The following is a 12,756-nucleotide window of genomic DNA, read 5'->3' as shown; positions in this document are numbered from 1 at the left end:
TTTTTCACAAGCTTAAGATGTCCAATGTGTACAATTATTTATACCTAAGACATCTCCTGAGACTTCTTCTGATTGGAAGGATTTTGTTGTTGTTATCATTTGTTTGCTTGTTTTTTAGGAAATACTAATCAGCTCGCTTTTCAAATTTAATGCCCATACTTTTAACATAGCTGCTTAAGTTCTATATCATGAATTGGCTCTGTCATTAATTTGGGGGCTTACCCACCTCACATGAGAAGTTTACTCTGGGAAGCTCCAGAGCTTGTCTCAAAGAGACAGATGGTCTCCAGAGCAACATAAACCAGGGCTCAACAAGAGGTCTCAGTAACAGGCCATCAGGAAAAAACAAAATAAAACAAAATGCCTTAAGTTTCCATATACAAGAAAACAAATACTGGTTTCAGATTTTTAAAAATTTGAGCCCCAAATTAAAAGTCTCAAGGGCGGGACTTCCCTGGTGGTCCAGTGGTTAAGACTCTACGTTCCCAATGCAGGGGGCCTGGGCTCGATCCCTGGTAAGGGAACTAGTTCCACACATGCCGCAACTAAAGATCCCAGATGCTGCAACTAAAAGATCCCACATGCCACAACTAAAGATCCCACATGCCGCAATTGAAAGATCCCGCATGCTGCAACTAAGACCCAGCACAGTCAAATAAATAAATAAATATTGCAATATTAGGGGGAAAAAAGTCTCAAGGGCAACCTCTCTAATTGCAGGCCTTGGTTTGCAACTCAACTGCTTCCCAAATGGGCAACTCTGTGCCATGGACATCAGGTTGAAGAGTTACAGATGTTTCTAGTTTAACAGTGTTCAATAATTCTCCCTAGAAATGATGGGAGTCCAGCCGGTGATCACTAAATGTTTGAGACATAACAAAGGACTAGAAAGCCCAGATGCAAATGGGGTTTTGAGGGGAAATCTTTCCTGAGTGACTAGGAACATGATCTGGAGGCAATGGACAGTAACACCCTGAAGCAGGCCTGCAAGAAACACAATGCCAGGCCTACTGTATGGATTTGGATATTGCTGACTATAAAAGGGAATCAACTATTTTGAACAACTATGCATTAAATACAAGGAAACAAAATGAGCAATGTAATCAGGGAAATAAAGAAGCGTTAGATGAACAGGGAAATAAGAGGCAGAGGAAAGTCAGTATGTGTTGGCACTGCACTTCTGGGCTAGGTCAGCACTGGGTAATCGAGATGGACAGCTCTTCAGATGGACTGAGGCCTGAACAGTTTCCACTTTCTTCCTCATACTCACGTTATTTCTACACATTTAAGTCGTACAAATAAATTAACCATCTCTGTGGCATAAGCTTTCTGTAGTAAGCATCACAGGGAACGTATTTATAAACATGCCAAGGGAATGTGCAGTCAACTGCACACACGTCTCGCACCTGTTTCTTGGATCCCATGCCACTTGCTCCAGCCTCAGTGAAGTGGAGCTTGGAGATTCGAGCTCTCTCAGGCTGCTGACTGAGTCTGGTTTTGCAGGTCTTCACTTGGCTGTGTGCTCCTCCATCCCAGGGTGTGTACACATGGCTTCCCTAGAACAGCTGTCAGCAGGTCCTTCCACTCACCTCCCTTCTGGAAACGCCTTCCTTTGACTTCCATGCCAACCCTCCGAATTCTTCTACCACTCCCATTCTCTGCTCATCCCTTAACGCCAGTGGCCCCTGTGATTCTGACCTCAGCTCAGTTCTCTTCTCGCTCGGAGTCCATTCCCGGCACGTGGGGTAGCGCGTGGGCACTAGACTCAGAACCTGCAGGCTGCAGGCTGTGTGTGTGTGATCCTGGGCAGGTTCCCTGACATCTCTGACGTGTCCCCTCTTATAAAGTGGGGCCAATACGCGGACCGACTTCATGGGGTCATAAGGAAGAGTTAACGAGCTCAGACGTGTGAATTGCCTGGCACCCAGAGTACAGGCTCAGCTTCTTTAACTGGGACAGCCATGGCTTCAACTATTATTTAGTTGAATAACTCGATCACTTAGTTGATGGTTAGTTGACTAGCGGATAAACTCTGATTTTCTAGCTCGTATTTCTTTTCTGAGCTCCAAGTCCATTTAGCCAACCGCCTACTAAACATCCCCAGTTACACCCAGGGCTCCTTCAAGTAATTCCACGTTCACAGACTAACCACCCTCCTCTCTCCACTCCTGCTCCACCCGAAACTACTCTTCTTTTTTATTCTTTTTCCGAGATGAGTAACGGCATCATCCATCCAAAGGTCCAAACCTTCGAAAGTTAACAGAATCTCCCCTTTTCTCAACTACCCGTACCCTAAACATAAAGATCCAACTGCGGAGACTTCCCTGATGGTCCAGTGGTTAAGACTCTGCGCTTCCAATACAGGGGGCACATGTTCAATCCCTGGTCGGGGAATGAAGATCCCACGTGCTGCGGGGCACAGACAAAAAGAAAAGAAAAGAAAATCCAACTGGTCACCACATCTTTTCAGTTTTGCTTCCTGACCATCTTCTCTTCTGGGTTACCCTCCTCCCTGCCTCTAGACTCTTCCCTCCCACACCGTCCTCCTTTGACACTGCAGTCAGTGGGTTCATCCTAGAAAGGATGGTTTTCATGATCTTTCCATTGACCTTCAGGATAAATCCACAGTTTTTAGCACAGCATGTGAGGTACTTCATCAACTTGCCTTTCTCTTCCTCTGTTTTATCTCCTCCCACCCCCACCCCCCAGCCCCCATTCCAGCCGCAGGAAACCACTGTAATCCCCGAAGTTATCACCTCTCCTTCACCACCATGCCCTCGTTAATACAACCAGGATTACCCCCTGTTCTCCATCTAGATAATCTTGCTCTGTTATCATCTTTCTAACTCCTGGGACTCTGCTCCAGATGGAATTAAAACAACAACTAAAGGATAGTTAACAGATGCTACAACTCCAGTTCAGTTTGCTCAAAACAGTGAAATTCCTTTCTTGCCTTTATTTCTGAGGCACAGAATAGATTTCTTTCTTGGTCGTTTTATTTTTTGCTTTCCAGTGACGGATAATGACCCTTTGCGTGAGGAGCTGGTGAGATGGGATAGACCTTCTACCAAAATCTCAAAATAAGAGATCTAGATGGTGAGGAAAACTTGGTGAAAACTCACAAAGAAACTGTGAGAGGGGAGGAGGTGCAAAGCCAGCCTTTCCTGAATCACAGTAGCCGTTCTTCCTCCCACCTCCCTCCCTCTCCTCTGCTTTCTCTGTCCTTATCTCTGTGCTCTTTGTCCTTATCTGTCACACACACACACAGAAACACACACACACACACAGAAACACACACACACACACACACACACACACTCACTCACTCACTCACTCACTCACTCCTCTTAAGGGAAGAAGAGCTCTGTGTTCTCTTTAAATCCCTCAGGTCCTACATTTTATTGCTCTAACAGTCCGCCTCCCTGAGGTTCCTGTCCAGACAAGCTATTTCAAACTTCGGTAGAGAAGCTGTTGGTTCACTCGCCTGGTTTGGAAGCGTCTGGGGGCAGGTCTCGCAGCCCTGTCTCCCGCCCCCGCTCCTCTCCCCGGTCCTGGCTGGTGGGCGACAAGGCAGACAAAGGTCCGTTTGTAACCTCCTTCCAGCACCTCCTCTCTTCTCCTTTTGCCCAAACTCACCCAGTGAGTTGGAGCATTTCAGAAGATTCCTCTGTCAAGAAGACCAAAGGAAAGGAGAAGAAAAAGGGTATGGACTTTTTTTCCTTAAGAATCATTTTATGTCATTGATTCTACTGCAAACTACTGCTATAGACTAGAGCAGAAGTGTATTTGTGTCTTGAGTCAGAAGAGAAGGACAGAGAGGCAGAGAGAGTCTCTGAAGAGGTGACGTGTGCACTTTGAGAAAGATGATGCTTTCCCAGGTTAGAGGAAAAGAATCAGATTAAAGGAGAATAGAAAATGTACATTCTTAACGGGAAAGGCATTTAATTGGGGACTTAAAAGGAGGCAGCTCCCTCACTGCTGCTCCTTGTTAAAGCCCCCGTCTGCCCTGAATCTGGCTCCAGCATTCCACCTCTCAGGACTACGCGAGGGTGATGAAGTACACAAGTTCCTTTTCAATGCAGTAGCTGTTATCTCTGTATTCCTACTTTATGTAAAGTTTAATGGCAATGTCTAAGAAAGTGAATGTTTTCTGCTTTTAAAAATTCTGATTCCTTCTAGAAAAATGGTATCGATGACCTTAATTGCCAAGCAGAAATAGACACAGATGTAGAGGACAAATGTATGGATACCAAGGGGGAAAGGGGTGGGGTGGGAGGAGTTGGGAGATTGGGATTGACACATATATAACTATTGATACAATGTATAAAATAGACAACTGATGGGAATATACTGCATAGCACAGGGAACTCTACTTAATGCACTGTAATGTCCTAAATGGGAGGGAAACCCAAAAGGGAGGGGATATATGTATATGTATGGCTGATTCATTTTGCTGTGCAGTAGAAGCTAATACAACATTGTGAAGCAATTATACTCCAATAAAAATTTTTTAAAATCCTGATTCCTAAAAAGAAACTGGTATAAATGTGTGAGACAAAGAGGGAATTCACGGAATTCATCCTTGGTGTCCCCACCGTGGAACACAACACAGTGTCTGTACTGCTGCAATACAGGGAACTCTTTTTCCCTTTGGGGCTTATAAAAATTCCTCTTTAAAATTCCTTGACTTAGTTACATAGACTGTGTAAAGCTCTCCCAAACGCTGGTCCTTTTATCCAGTGATGATGATTTCTCATGGCCAGGGAAATAGTTAAAATGATGCAAGCCTGCATATTCATATCATTCTCTGAGGTGCTTGAAGGCAGACCACCTTCAGGGAGGATGTGGACTTTGTTTTACCACTGATGAAGGTCTCTTGGGTACTGGGGCTGATCGTGTCTATTTTAAACATGTTTGGAAGGCTTATCTACCTTCTACTACCACTTCTTTTCCTTTAACCTACACTGCGAGAAGTTTCACTGCAGCCCTCAGTCATTCTAATACAAAACTCTTCTGGTACAGAGAGTGGGAATTTTAAAAATAATAGTTATTTTCATCCACCAGGAAAGATGAATGGAAAAACACCACGACTGGACGGCAGTTTTAATCTCTTCCAACTATAATTTTGATATTTTAAATGTCAAGTTCTGAGCTGGGATTCTCATTTGTTTGTGCAGCCTTTGCTTCCTTCTGGCTGTGTTATGAAAGGAATCTGAAAATGGGCTGCCCTTTCTAACTCATCAACTCTGTTTCATCCCACTGCTCTTAATACCAGTTTCCAGAACTGGCATCAGCTGTCTGCATGAGCACTGCAGCATAAAGGCCTCAACGCTTTCACGACATACCTGTGTTTTTGGCCATTAAATGAGATACTTTTTCTTTTTAAGTCTCCACTTAACTCCAACCATTCAAAAGCCTGCTGGTGCCAAATACCCTCACACAACCAAAATTTGCAATGCCCTACCCATATGACGGTGACAATGATTTGTTGCTTAATTGGAAACATCTTGTTCATAGTTCTGTATCCTCTGCAGTGGTCTTTTAAAAATAATGCCACTATTGGGATATGAATGGTATCTTACAACATTAGTTAATTACATAAAATTGAATCCAAAAAAACCAGTTGGTAACTATCTAAAGATCTCTAGTTATTCCTTCAGATATTCAGTTTTTAGCCTTGTTTTCTGTTGTAATTTGGATGTACTTCAGGAGGAATTTTAAATGCATCTACTTCAACAGAAAGAGGGGAAAAAAACAGAGCAATTTGCTTCGAATTGGTCAAAGTCATTTCACTCTTGTTGGCACTTGAAAAATATATGGTCTTGATGGACTGCCAAGGATGAAGGTCGGTGTCTTTTAATGAAAAAACAAACCAATGTATCATGGTAACATACTGGTTCAGGCATTTCCCCACTTGCCAAATAATAGTTAAAGCTATTTATGTGCACTGAAGTAAAGGAAGAAGAGAAGACTTCAGTTCAGTTCAAACATGTAATTTATAAAGTGTTTAAAAAAAAAAAAAAAAGACTACCAGGGAGTTCTTGCCTGGTGTGGAACTTTCCATCCCAGTACGTGACTGAGGTGGACAAGAGACATCATTCTGTACTCTGGCCTGGACACAGCCAGGAAAAGCGCATGGTGTGGCAACATACCCACTTACTTCTCCAGCAATTTACTTGTTCCTTCCTTCAGCAAATGCTTTCTGAATGCTTCCTGTGAGCCCAGCCTGGAAGCAGGCCCCTGAGAGATGCAGGAGGAGGGGAAGGTACCCTGCTTGCCTTCTCGGCGCTGGCATCTCTTCCTCCAGTCCCCGTACATGGGCTGGTCCTGGTCTCCATCCCTCCCCTCTTCTCTTCCCACCCTGCACTCACTACCCTGCGGTCCCACAGCTATAAATACTATCGATAAATATCCCGATGACTCTCGAATTCATACTTCTGGCCCTGACTTCCAGACTCACATTCAACTGCCTACTCAGAATCTTCATTTCATGTCTGATAGGCATCTCAGATTAATTTGTCCAAATTCTTTTTTGTTTGTTTAAATTTGTATTGGAGTATAGTTGCTTTACAATGTTGTGTTAGTTTCTACTGTACAGCAAAATGAATCAGCTATACATATACATATATCCACTCTTTTTTGGATTTCCTTCCCATTTAGATCACCACAGAGTACTGAGTAGAGTTCCCTGTGTATACAGCAGGTTCTCATTAGTTGTCTTCTTTATACATATTATCAACGCAAATCAGCCAAGAATGTTAAGGCCAAAAGGAAAAAAGTAAACTATATATGCAGCAATATATATATTTATTTTATTTCGTACCTGTGTGAGATGATATATGTACACTGAACTTATTGTGATAATAACTTCATGATGTATGTAAATCAAATCATTACGCTATATACCTTAAACTTCTACCGTGCCATTTGTCAATTATATCTCAATAAAACTGGAAGGAAAGAAAATTAACTTGTCCAAAAGTTTACCCTTAGATCCCCCCCGCTAGACCGACTCCTTGCAATTCATCCTCAGCTCATGTCAGTAAATGTCAGTACCATTCAGGTCAGAAACCTAAGAGTCATCCTGGATTCTTTCCCTCACCTCATTCTTCAATCAACTTCAACTTCTTTTTCTGACGTACCTCTCCCCCACCAGCACCCCCAAACATAAATGTTAGAGTTTCCCACTGTCCCTGGCCATCTCAATTTCTCCTTCTTAACACCCTCCCCAATGCACATCAAAAAGAAGCACACAAAATGTTAACAACAGCCCTCTCCATGTTGACACTCCAGTTGAATTTTATTCTATCTGTGCTTTTCTCTATTTTCCATGTTTAAACTATTACTTTTTTTTAGAAAAATTATTGATATTTTTCTAAAAAAATATATCCAACTAGGATTACAGCTCTCATTAGAACCATCCGATGGAAAGAAAGCATAAGACATTAATAGTCATGAAGTGAGCTTAAGAACAAACTACACTTCAATGCAGGAAATATAAGAATGGTAATACGAGGCCAAATTGTCTAAATGCATGACTTTGTCCAAAGGCCACAAGGAATAGACAAAATTAAGATAGATTACCAAAAATAAGAACATGATTACATAGTAAAAAAAACTCTGAAGATCAAAGCTCTAAAAGATAAGAAATATGCCAAAGACCTAAAATAACAGAAAAATTCTATCGCATTAGGGCAAAAAGATTAAAAAGAGCTTACAGCTCCCTTCCCAACTCCTCCCCATACACCCCACCTTCTGATAGAGAGGAATCTGGTGAGAGGGGTTAGAGAAAAGCCAGGTGATGTTTGTTGTTGAATCTTCTGATAAAGGTACACATACACAGAAACATATCTATATACACACACACACACACACACACACACACACACACACACACACACACACACACACACACACACCCATATATATATATATTTTTTTATTTTGCGGTACGCGGGCCTCTCACTGTTGTGGCCTCTCCCGTTGCGGAGCACAGGCTCCGGACGTGCAGGCTCAGCGGCCATGGCTCACGGGCCCAGCCGCTCCGCGGCATGTGGGATCTTCCCAGACCAGGGCATGAACCCGTGTCCCCTGCATCGGCAGGCGGACTCTCAACCACTGCGCCACCAGGGAAGCCCGAAACATATATTTTTAAGTCAGGTATGAGCTAGTAGGCCAGAATAAATGCTAGTTTTGACAAAAAGCAAGCAAACAAAAGAAACTGGGAAGTACATTTTAAAGTCAAACTATTTAGAAAAAATTAAATACAATTAAATTAAAACAGTAGTACCTGATGACATGCAAATTTAAGGATTTGGTAGCTCACTAACCTCTTCCAGGCATAAATAGTTCTCTGCAACTAGATATTGAGTTTAGTAATCTGAGAAACTCCTCCTTCCCTGGCTATAAGCATCTAAAGATTAGGATATATTATTTATTCTTTCACTAACATGCCAGGTACTGTTTAGCGTACTTGGATACATATCAGACAAAACCCTGCCTTCCTGGAGCTTACATTCAAGTTTGGGGAGACACAATAAGAATATTTTATAATAATTTAGGGGTTTATAAATGCCATGGAAAACCAGGGCAAGTAAGGCAGACTGAGAATCTGAAAGAGGAGATAGAGTTTTATTTTTTTAATTTAAAAAAATTTTAAATTGAAGTATAGTTAATTTACAATGTTGTGTTAGTTTCTGGTGTACAGCACATATATATTCTTTTTCAGAGTCTTTTCCATTATAGGTTATTATAAGGTATTGAATATAATTTCTTGTGCTATATGGTAAGTCTTTGTTTTTTAATCTATTTTATATATTGTAGTATATATCTGTTAATTCCAAACTCCTAATTTGTCCCTCCCCCCGACCTTTCCCCTTTGAAAATCATAAGTTTGCTTTCTGTGTCTGTTTCTGTTTTGTAAATAAGTTCATTTGTATTATTTTTTTAGATTCCACATATAAGTGATATCCTATGATATTTGGCTTTCTCTGTCTGACTTACCTCACTTAGTATGATAATCCCTAGGTCTATCCATGTTGCTGCAAACGGCTTTATTTCATTCTTTTTTATGGCTGAGTAATATTCCATTGTATATCTGTGCCACACCTTCTTTATCCATTCCTCTGTTGATGGACACTTAGGGTGCTCCCATGTCTTGGCTGTTGTGAACAGCGCTGCAGTGAACATAGGGGTGCAGGTAAGTGGAGACAGAATTTTAAATAGGACAGTGGGGTAGGTGTTATTGAGGAGCAAAGGCTTGAAGAAGGTGAGGTAGTTAGATATGCAGATATCTGGAGGAAGAGCTTTCCAAGCAGAAGAAATAACCAGTGCTAAGGCCCTGAGGCAAGAATGCATATGGCATTTTTGAGGAACAGCTGGAACAGAACAAACAAGGTGAAGAGTAGATGATTTCAGACAGGTGATGGGGAGCCAGATTGCATATGGAGGTCACTGCAATGACTTTAGCTTTGACTCAAAGAAAGTGGAGTTGTTGGAAGAGGATGGGTTTAGTTATTGATATTTTCCTTAATTCCTTTGGTATTCCTGGCACTCTGGACAGTGCCTGGCATAAATGAAACACTAAAAAACATTTGTTAAGTGAAACTAAGTAAAAGCAGCTTGCTCCTGTTCTCCTCTCTCTCATGTGATTGCTGAATAGCTTGATCAGTGACCCGCACATTAGCACTATTCGCTCACTTCCCCACCTTCCCAGCAATGGCTGCTCTTCTCCTGAAAATACTTGCTGGGTTGATGCTGGTCTGTGCAGAGGAAGTACAAGAAGATTTGGGCCTGAAGATTAGAGAGCGACTCTGGGCTACATTTCAGCAGCCTATTTCATCGAGGACAAAGTTTACAAGCACCATTGTAGAAGTAGGAAGGGCAGCCTAAATGAATGGCTCCTGTGCAACCATACTGGGTCTTATTTGTTGAATTCTGGGACAAATAGCCACTTACCCTATCTAAGAGATGCACATCAGAGGAACCATATTTCAATTTGGGGAAGGGAGAATAGAAGAAGGGAGAAACATACTTCTGAGAATTTGGCTTGTGTTAAAATCAACAGAGTACCACACAGCTCATTTTCAGAATCTGTAAGATTTGGGTATCTGTCCTTCATATTCCTCCCAAAATAGCTACAAATAGTGAGAGTGATATAGAAAGCTTTACTTCTGCCCAAGATGCAGTAACAGGAACCAGATCTGCCCACTTCCTTGAAACAACAAAAAACAGCCAAAATATATGAAACCATCTTTGTCAAAACACTGGATTTCAAGCAAGGAAGAACACTGATTCTTGGGAGATGGGAAGCAAGTGACGTGAGCCCTACAATTTCCCCCAGTCTACTGCCTTGAGGGAACCCAGATAGAGTCCAGCCAACTCCCTGAGTTGTAGAAATGGGGCTGAGAGTCAGGGAGGCCAAGGCAGCTGGAGACCACAGAACAGAGTGCCTGAGAGAGGAGAGATACACAGAGACAGAACCCTGGAGTCTGCAGAGGGCCCCACCCAAGTATTTGGCAGAAAATTGATTAGTGTATGCAAATGAGGGAACTATGGAAGCGGGGAGGGGAGGAGGACTATCTGAAAGGATTAGAGAACAGAGTGCCTGGTACTCAAAAGGCCAGGAATACTCACAGAGAAGGAATGGCCTCAGTAGTGAGGAATAATTAGCCCTAGACTGAGAACAGATCTGGAACCACCTAACAAATCATCAAAGCAAGACTTGCAAGGATCAAACTGCTTCCGACTAACTTAGTTGCATCCCAAAACAAAGCACAAAAATACTTATAAGAATATAAAAATACCCAGCATCCAATAAGGCAAAATTATAAATTTCTGACATCCAATCAAAGATTACCAGGCATACAAAGAAGCAGGAAAACATAACTCATAATTAGAATAATCAATCGAGACCAACCCAGAACTGATACATGTTAGAATTAAAAAGCAACAATAAAACAGATATATCGGGCTTCCCTGGTGACGCAGTGGTTGAGAGTCTGCCTGCCGATGCAGGGGACACGGGTTCGTGCCCCAGTCTGGTAAGATCCCACATGCCGTGGAGCGGCTGGGTCCGTGAGCCATGGCCGCTGAGCCTGCGCGTCCAGAGGCTGTGCTCCGCAACGGGAGAGGCCACAACAGTGAGAGGCCCATGTACCGCAAAAAAAAACAAAAACAAAAACAGATATATCCTTAAGGTGCTGAAAGAAAAAAACTGCCAACCTATCATACTATAACCTGTTATACTATAACCTTTGTTCAAAAACAAAGGTGAAATAAAGACATTTTCAGACATACAAAAGCTGAAAGAATTCATCACCAGCCAACCTACATGATAAGAATATTAAAGGATATCCTTCAGGTATAGGGAAAATGATATCAAATGGAAATATGAATTTACACAAAGGAACGAAAAGCACTAGAAATAGAAACTGCATGGATAAACGTGTAATATTTTTTCTTGTTATTGAAATCCCTGAAGTTTAAATGACTGTTTAAATGAAATAATATACTTGGGGTTTATAGCATATACATAAAATATATATAACAATAATAGCATAAAGGATGGGAGGAGAGAAATGTTAATATATTATTGTAAAGTTCTTATACTAATGTAAAGCATCATAATATCGTTTGAAGAAAGATAATGATAAGTAAAAATAGATAATATAAACCCTAAATCAATCATCAAAATAGCACAGTGAAGAATAACAGCTTATCAGCCAACAAAAGAAGTGAAATTATAAAAAAATTTCAGTTAATCCGAAAGAGCACATAAAAAGAGGGAAAAAGAAACAAAGAACAGATGGACCAAATAGAGAACAAATTATGACAGATTTAAATCTAACCATGTCAATAATCACATTAAATGTGAATGGTCTAAACACTCCCCTTAAAAGGCAGAGGTAGTCAGTTTAGATAAAAAAGCAAGACCAACCTACAGACTGCCAGTCTATAAGAAACACATTTGAAATACAAAGCCACAAAAAGTAAAAATAAAAGCATGGAAAAATATGTTCAGAGGTCAGAAGGTCCAATATTATTAAGATGCTAATACTCTCCAAATTTATCTATAGATTTAATGCAATCTCAACCAAAGTTCCAGCAGGCTTTTTCTGTAGAAATTGACAAGCCGATAACAAAATTCATAATAGACTGCAAAAAACCTAGAATTGCCAAAACAACTTTGTAAAAGAAGAACAAAGGTTCGAGGATAATTCTACCCAATTCCAAGAATTACAACAAAGCATCAGTAATCAAAACTGTAGTACTGGCATAAAAATAAACAAATAGATCAATGGAAAAGAACAGAGTCCAGAAACAGGCCCACACGTATATTAAAAAGTGATATTTGACAAAGATGCAAAGGCAATTCAGTGGAGAAACAATAGTCTTCTCAACTTATAGTGCTAAAACTATTGGACAACCATAGTTGAAAAAACAACCTAAAAAAGAATTTCAATCCATATGCAGTATATACAAAAAACAAAAAAAACTAATATGGACCACGAAACTAAATGTGAAACATAAAACTACAAAACTTTAGAAGAAAACATAGAAGAAACACTTTGTGACCTTCAGTAAGGCAATAATTTCTTAGCTATGACACCAAAAGCACATTCCATTAAAAAAATTGAGAAATTAGACTTCATTAATTTTAAGAACTTTTGCTTCTTTTAAAATCACTGTCAAGAAAGTGAAAAGGAAAGCCATGCATGAAGAGTAAATGTTTGCAAAACCTATTTATTAGGGCTT

The 12,756-nt window shown here is 40.8% G+C and overlaps 1 protein-coding gene and 1 long non-coding RNA gene across 3 annotated transcripts in view; one reads left to right on the top strand and one right to left on the bottom strand.

Moving 5' to 3' along the window:
- Positions 1-12,756, bottom strand: part of LOC117312545 (uncharacterized) — a 130,850-nt gene that overhangs the window by 99,907 nt on the left and 18,187 nt on the right. Inside the window, exons 5-6 of the long non-coding RNA XR_012332338.1 lie at positions 9,004-9,176; positions 1,407-2,409 (exon numbers count right to left, since the gene is read on the bottom strand). This is a non-coding gene — a long non-coding RNA (uncharacterized lncRNA). The remainder of the gene's footprint in view (positions 1-1,406; positions 2,410-9,003; positions 9,177-12,756) is intronic.
- SCRG1 (stimulator of chondrogenesis 1) overlaps positions 1-12,756 on the top strand; it is a 39,133-nt gene that overhangs the window by 14,969 nt on the left and 11,408 nt on the right. The window contains exon 1 of one of the 2 annotated variants that reach the window (XM_019932368.3): positions 3,571-3,703. The exons of the other annotated variant lie outside the window; for it this stretch is intronic. The gene's annotated coding sequence lies outside the window, so the exon portion shown is untranslated. Of the gene's footprint in view, positions 1-3,570; positions 3,704-12,756 lie in introns of those variants that run through there. 2 annotated transcript variants of the gene reach the window in all.

The sequence above is a fragment of the Tursiops truncatus genome, chromosome 6, assembly GCF_011762595.2.
Source record: "Tursiops truncatus isolate mTurTru1 chromosome 6, mTurTru1.mat.Y, whole genome shotgun sequence".
Classification (NCBI taxonomy): domain Eukaryota; kingdom Metazoa; phylum Chordata; class Mammalia; order Artiodactyla; family Delphinidae; genus Tursiops; species Tursiops truncatus.
The sequence above is the reverse complement of the archived record's forward strand: the minus strand, read 5'-3'. Positions and strand labels throughout refer to the sequence as shown.